At 37.7% G+C, this 8004-nt stretch overlaps 1 pseudogene; it reads left to right on the top strand.

The window, feature by feature from the left end:
- The first annotated feature begins 3208 nt into the window (after window positions 1–3208).
- LOC147375662 (CDGSH iron-sulfur domain-containing protein 3, mitochondrial pseudogene) lies at window positions 3209–3635 on the top strand (annotated as a pseudogene).
- The last annotated feature ends 4369 nt before the right edge of the window (window positions 3636–8004 follow it).

Genomic DNA, 8004 nt, shown 5'->3' with positions numbered 1-8004 from the left:
GACCAGATGCCATGATCTTAGTTTTCTGAATGTTGAACTTTAAGCCAACTTTTTCATTCTCCTCTTTCACCTTCATCAAGAGGCTTTTTAGTTCCTCTTCACATTCTGCCATAAGGGTGGTATCATCTGCATATCTGAGGTTATTGATATTTCTCCTGGCAATCTTGATTTCAACTTGTGCTTCTTCCAGCCCAGCGTTTCTCATGATGTACTCTGCAGAGAAGTTAAATAAGCAGGATGATGATATACAGCCTTGACGTACTCCTTTTCCTATTTGGAACCAGTCTGTTGCTCCATGTCCAATTCTAACTGTTGCTGCCTGACCTGCATGTACTGTGCAGAAAATTAATTGCTCCAAAAAGACTCTTCAATTCAGAACAAAATAACTTTGTATAGAGCAGGATTTTACTGTCATATTCAGGAAAAAACGGTTGGTTTTCTGAGTAAGTTTATTTTATTATGTCAAACATAATTGAAATGTTTCATGAGATCTACTCTATGTGTCATATCCTTTTCAAACTATATCAAGTAGTATATCAAACTATATCAGATATTTTTCCTTGATAGATTCACCCTGTTTACCAAAAACAAAACCATAAAGTTTAAAAAACCCAATGTATGTTCTATATCTTATACTAAAATATTCTGACACTTTTACTTTATTCCTTTGCTATATGCATCATGACCTTAATCTTTGTATTATATGTCATTTTTTCCTGGATGTCTTCTCAATAAGTAGAAAATGCACTCTAAACTATATCAAGTGGTGATCAATATCAGTCTTCAAGGAGCAGTTCACTAGAAGAGAACTTCAGGACTCTTAAATAAAACATATTGTTCATCAACTGTTTTAATATATATTGTCAGAAATAGTAAAGTATGATTGACTGCAAGATACTTCACATAATATATACAGAATTTGCACTACAAAAGGAAATGCTTGTATATTGGTCCTATGCTGATATCAGCATTTTAAATGATAAAAGATTACATCTATACTAACCACATTAACACATCTAATACAAATGAAGAATAGCTGGTCATGGCCTTATTTGTTTATAAACTGTTAAATATTTAATGTAAAATATTAAGAACATTTTTAATCAAATTCAGTTATGCGACATTTCCATAGGAAAGAAGACACTGATTTTAAATAAAATCTGGTAACCTGGGACTATTTTCTTCACTATTTTATGCACATTTGTGATTAGAAACATACATTAATTATATTCAGGACAAGCACAAGGGAAGGTTTTTTTAATAGAAAACAGAAAAATGCCCAAAGCTATGATTATATTTAAGTTTTGTCACTTAGCCAAGTCTATTATTCATATTTATAATCTAAAAAGTCACAGTACTCTCAAAATATTTAGACCCCTCCTGATTGTATTAATATTTGATATTTGATTAGGTTAAAATGCAAATGTGAACTCTCCATATGGTGCAGAATAAGACAGGAACAATACGTTCCATGTGGCCAAGCCACCTTGGATCTTTCAATAATAAATATTCACAAGCTCCATTAACACCACATCATCACTACTTAAATTTTAACCTGTGTGGTTTTGGGTCAGTGATAAAATTTGGTCAGTTTCTTCATAACAGTAGAATTAATGGTAGTAGAAAGTACAGGGCACAAAAGTGGACATTGTGTGGAAATAAGTAAAATGAAATTCTGCTATAATATTTTCTCAAAATAAAAAATGGGGAGAATAAAGAAAATAACATTAATTCCAGAGAGTGAAAGAAAATATCTAGTAAGATTGCTAAGAATGAGAAAAGTAACCAGCTTAAACAAATTAAGTTCTTGCCTCTCCCAACTGTGTATTTTTATTTTTTAATTCTTGTATGGATTTTAATTTTTACAACCTTCAGAAACACTAGAGCATATTGATATAATCTCAAGGCAATAGGAATGTCAAATAGGAAAGATGATTCTGGTATGCATATATTCTTCTTTCAGATTTGAGAGCAATATAATTTTTTAAAGGTTAAAATCTTTATGAAGTATATTGCTGGAAGGTTAGCACAACTGCTTAATGCTTGGAGAAAAAGATATCAGGACACTGGAATTGGTCCTTGATTTGACCAGTTAATTTAAATGTTTTATATATTGACAGTAAAATTTCACAGGGTAAAATAAACACTTTTAAGAATGATGTATGATTTATAAGAAGAACCAATAAAACAGGGACTTCCCTAGCAGTCTAGTAGTGAAGACTCCAAGATCTCAGTGTCGGGGGCACAGGTTCCATCCCATGCCAGGAGCTAAGATCATACACATGCTGGACAGTGCCACCAAAATAAAATTTAAAAAATAAAAGAAGAAGAAAAAGAGACAATAAAACAAATGGGTTATTTCTGGTTTCCTCTTCAGCATCCACCTTCTACCCTGAGGAGCTGTGATGGGGAGTCAGACTTCACCCCATGACCAAGTGAGGTGTGAGAACTAAATAATTTGTTCTATCCAAGTGGTCACATTAATGGGCAGGTTGTTGATGTTTAGTCACTAAGTTCTGTCAGACTCTTTTGCAACCCCATGGACTGGAGCCTGCCAGACTCCTCTGTCTATGTGATTTCAAGCAAGAATACTGGATGAGTTGCCAATTCCTTCTCAGGGGGATCTCCCTAACCCAGGGATGGAACTTGTGTCTCTTGCATTGGCAGGCAGATTCCACTGAGCCACCAGGGAAGCCCAGAGGGCCGGTAAGAGACCTATAAAGGCCTTAACATAGTATACTTCGGAACTTTAGCTTGATTTGCCTGGAAAAAAAAAAAAAAAAAAGGTGTTCTTCCAGGTGTGTTGATCTGGATAGTAAAATGTTGCAATTATTTATGCTGTCATAATAAATCCAGTTATGAATGAAATTGATACTAAGCAGAGCACAGTAAATCAGAGAAACAGATCCAGAATCTTGATAACAATGAGAACAGCTTGACCGAACCATACTGAAGTTCATTCCACTATTTTATTAGAGCAAAAAGGACTTTTTTCTTATTCATGAAAAAATGCATCTTTATTGATAAAAGAAAAGATGAATAAATGGACCAAGACCTATTCAGTCACACAATATATTGTTTTGTTTTAAAAGCAGATACACACACACACACACACACACACACACACTTATAAGTAACTCAAAAGACATTATTAAAAACAGTGATCTTGGTGGAGCCAGCATGGCACGGTGGCGGCACTGGGCATGCCATGGGCTCTGTGTGCAGCATTGGGATGCCCGTGTGGTCGGCAGCCTGGACGGTGAACCAGAGACGGGGGCATCACCTCCTGGCTGGCCCAATGGTTCCCCAAAACCCCAGCCAAGTCCGTGGTGGCCCTAAACACCCATCAAGGTGGAGCTGGTGGCTGGGAAAACCTACAAGTGGTGTGTGTGTGGCCACAGCAAAAAGTAGTCCTCTGTGATGGCTCCCACTTCTTCAAATGCCCTGGACTATCCCCACTGAAGTTCAAGGCCCAGGAGACCTGCATGGTGGCACGCTGTACCTGCAAGGCCACCCAGAAGCCCCCATACTGCGATGGTACCCACAAGAGTGAACTGGTGCAAAAGGCAGAACTGGGCTCTCCACTCTGGGAGTGGCTCACCCCAGGGATCACAGCACCCATAGCTGGTTTGTGAAGGGCTTACTCTGGTAACCCAAGGTCTCCAATCTGGGGCAGCTGGGAACAGGCTATGGCTTTGATGCCTGCTGGTGAAGATGACATTAAACAGACTTGCTAGCCCAAGATTAAACAAACAAACAAACAGTGATCTTATTCAAATCCTAAAGGTCAGATAATAATATTTTTTATCCTCACTTTCACTTTTTTTTCCTCCTTGTTTTTAGCCAGACTTTTCTCATGTGAACTGAGGGTGGAGAATATCGGAATTGTCTTGTGGGTTCTAAGAGACAGTTCCTTGAAGACTAGGGAATGGCAGTATTCACTGAAGTATTAAATAATATCATAGACATTAAGGAGATGGAAGAGGTAGGTCAACAAGCCTGGATACTTCAGGCTTCTGATCCTCTATGAACTTTTGGTCTTCATGACAGTCACTCATCTCATGCATGTACCTGGACAGATGCTGCCCTAGCAGTCCCAGCAAATTAATCTGGCACATCACTTGACAGAATTTTTCTTCACTCTCCACTACCTGATCATAGCTCATTCTTCTGGGAGCCCATGCTTTCAACGTTTTCTTTCACCACTCTGTAGAATGTGTGATTATCATGTAAGCAACACCTGAATGGCTCGTTAAAGCCAATATTATTAGCTTTACACAATCCCATGAAGTCTACATCAGTTTTCACCTTTTCTCGTCTTGTCTTTGCACTGAGTAGGACTATATCAGGACAAAGGTGCCTCAGTTCCTGAACAAATAAGAAGTATAATTTTTTTAATAGCAAAAAGCATAGAGGTAGATATAGCAATGAATTTGGTAGAGTTTTAATAAGCTACATTGATTAGGAAAATTGAGATCCTAACAACTCTAGAGAAGGAAATTTATAATTAACAGGCCTTTTATTATAGTTTTTAAAACTCAAATTTCTCAATATTGATTTAAAGCCTTTTAAGTACTAATTATATATTATCTCTGTTACTGGATACAAAATAATTTATGTGGAATGCAACAACAGATGCATGTAGTTATGTGTAGGCACATGAAATGTATTATTTCAAGGAGTAAAAAAGGAAAATCTCAGCTTAGCATTTGCTGGTGATAGCTTTGTTAATTCAGAGCAATTGTTGAATAAGACAATGTCCACGTGTATATAATGAAAATCAAAAGCTTATCTACTTGATACCTTCCAGAGTTTTTGGTGGTTCATAATTAGGAGACCTCCTCAGTGCTTGATTCACTCCTGTGCATTAAATAAACCACTTACTGAAATACATTATCACATTCTGAACATGAAGTACTTTAGTGTGAATAAATGATATGCTGGAGTCCTGCAAGGGTCATTACTGGAATATCTCATTTCTGTTGTTGTTGTTTTCTGACTCATTACTTTTACATTTTCTTCCTCAGACCCCTACAAAGTCTCCTGTGAGTGGTTTCTGAGAGTTCTGAGGGGACATCCTAGACATGCTCAGTGAGCTCAGTGTTTGTGCTGCTCTGACAGGTGCTGCTCTTACTTTGTGCTGCCGTAGATTCTCCGTATTTCACAGCATCTGGGAGGACTCAGAGGGTATCCTCCTGCTTCCCCTGCACCACTGGGCTGGTGAGCCCTGCCCCTGCATCTATATAAGGGAATGCAGATGTGATAGCCTTTCTAAAAGCCTCTGCTTCCTCTGTCAGAGTTCTCAGGTCTGTAGCATTCAGAAATTCTCTCCTGATAACACGAAGCTGTGAGATTTTATGCTAATTTTCAGAAAATTAGAATGAACCTATATCTCTGACTAATCATGTGGATGAAGAACGTGTCACAGTGCTGCTTGGGTGTCAAGGTGTCACAGAGTCCATTAAAAGGTATGTCCAGTCTTTTTTTCTCCTCTGCGATGCAGACATAGAACTAGAAAGCTGCAGACAAAGACAAGTGAAAGTCATCATCTTTTACTAAGAGCTAATACCCTAGACTTTCTTATTAGGTCAAATTCATTTTATTTAGCTCATTTTCTTAAAATGAATTACCTCCCATGTGAATCTTTAGATTTCTACAAAATAGAATTTTGTTTGGTCAGTCCCTTTAGTCCCTCACATGTGCTCAAAATTACCTATGACTCAACAGTTGATTGGAGAAGGAAATGGCAACCCACTCCAGTGTTCTTGCCTGGAGAATCCCAGGGACGGGAGAGCCTGGTGGGCTGCCGTCTATGGGGTCACACAGAGTCAGACACGACTGAAGCGACTTAGCAGCAGTAGCAGCAACAGCGGATGCGGCCTCCCCAGTGGCTAAGCAATAAAAAATCTGCCTGCAATGCAGGAGCCACAGGAGACACTGGCTCAATCCCTGGGTCAGGAAGATCCCCTGGAGAAGGACATGGCAACCCACTCCAGTATTCTTTCCTGGAGAATCCCATAAGCAGAGGAGCCTGGCAGGCTGCATCCATAGGGTCACAATGAGTCCGACGAGACTGAAGTGTCTTAGCATGCAGGCAACAGTGGAAGACTTAGAACTGTAGCTTAGACATTGCGCTTGCGCATGGGGGGCCGGAAGTCAAGTCGGAGAGGGAGGTGACTCTGCTTCCGTTTCTGGTTTTGCTCCAGTGTTTAGGTTTTCTTAGCGGCCGCCCAAGAAAAAAAAAAAAAAAAAGAACTGTAGCTTAAATTATCAAGTTTATATATTCTTATTTTTATCTATAGTTTACTTGAGTAGCAGTAACTGATTCACTCATAAAAATAGATTTTCAAATCCACATTTCAAATTCATTAAGATTATCTTCAACAACAACAACAAAAAACCCTGAAAACTCCACTCAATACAATACATGTTTCAATTCAATTCAGAGTAAATTAATATAATCTTGATTTGACTGACTCTCTGTAGGTTTGTTTGAGAAGCATTTCTTTTTTGATCAAACTCCAATCCCTTCAACAATGCAAACAAATGCATTGTTAATTCCCTTTTCAATAATTTTGTTTTATGGATTATGGTCTATTTCTTCTCTGCCAGGTCATTCCCTTCCAAATAAATATACACCTAGCCAAACTGCTCACTTTTTAAGCCAACAAGAGAAAAAGTCATCCTCAACCCTGTGGATTACTAAAGCCTACACTCTCCATCCTTCCTTTGCAAACTAAACTTCAAAATCTTTCTGGATTGTTATTTATATGTCCTTATTTTTCAACTCCTCTCAATCTAGTTTCTGTCTCTGAAACTTCAAGTTGACTTCATAAGGAAAAAGCAACCAGAGTAAAAAAATCAAACCTTTTTTTCCTTTCTTGAGTCGCTTGTTCAACCTATTGTCTGGACCTAGTGGAAAACCAGAGAACAAGAGTATTGATGCAGTCAGCCTCCAAGTGCAAATAAAATTTTCCAACCCAAGTGTTCTTGCTAGTAGCGTACCCATTTCCTTGGAATATCTCCAAACTCATAATGCTGACAGAAATGATGGATTTAGATGGCTGTAATTGTAACACATATTTTTGTTCTCATGACCACAGTTAGTCAGTTAAGACTGGAACATATAATTGCCTGAAAAGAACTGATCCTATTCTGTTTCCAGAAAATTTGCATCAAGGAGACACAGTGCCAGACAGTTAGATGCTTCACAAGTAAGATCTTTAGAATATGGGCAGGAGCCAGCAACATGGTGAAACAGGGTCTGAAAAAGCTCCTCTCAAAAAGGATTTTGAGAGGAGCAAAATCCTCCTCTCAGCCAGAGGAGATAGGAGCAGCAATGCCCAAGGAAAATGAGTTAAAATCCATTAGCCTCCAGACTCAGAATAGCTACCTGATAACTTCTCACTTCCAAATAAGCTCAGTTTTAATTTCTATAGAATTTCTATCTTAAAAAAAACACACATTTTTAATTTGAGCAAGCATGTGTAGCTTTCTCCTCTTTCCAAATGATGCCCAATTACAGTCACTGTTTTTAAAATGTGAGTTTTGTCGTGTTTATTCCTATAAACTATAGACTACTAATCACATTTTGAATGTGTATGAATCAACAACTGCTAGAAAGGTTTTTGATTATCAGCTGATAACAATTTAAGAAAATGACAATGGCATATACTTTTGAGTATTTAGCAGCTTATCTAGGTATTTTATTCCTATTTCTTAAGTCTTATGTTTCATTTTGATTATGAAATTATTAGGAAAAGAGACTAGGTGAAACAAGTCTTTTGAGTATTTCTGAGATATTTGAGGACTAACTGAAGTTAAATTACCATAAATTTCTCATATATTTACCCATGGAAAAAACATTTTCATTTTGGGATTCACTGTGGTATACCTATCTAGTAGCAGAAAGACCCTGAGGACTTTGAGTTTTCTGTCTGCTATTTACATAATGTAGGATTTAGAATCAGTTTCTGGAATACAACCATATACGAAAAGCTCCAG

The sequence above is a fragment of the Bos grunniens genome, chromosome 3 (assembly GCF_055505025.1).
Source record: "Bos grunniens cultivar Pamir isolate PY7600 chromosome 3, Bosgru_T2T1.0, whole genome shotgun sequence".
NCBI lineage: Eukaryota > Metazoa > Chordata > Mammalia > Artiodactyla > Bovidae > Bos > Bos grunniens.
This window is presented reverse-complemented; position numbering and strand designations above follow the sequence as displayed.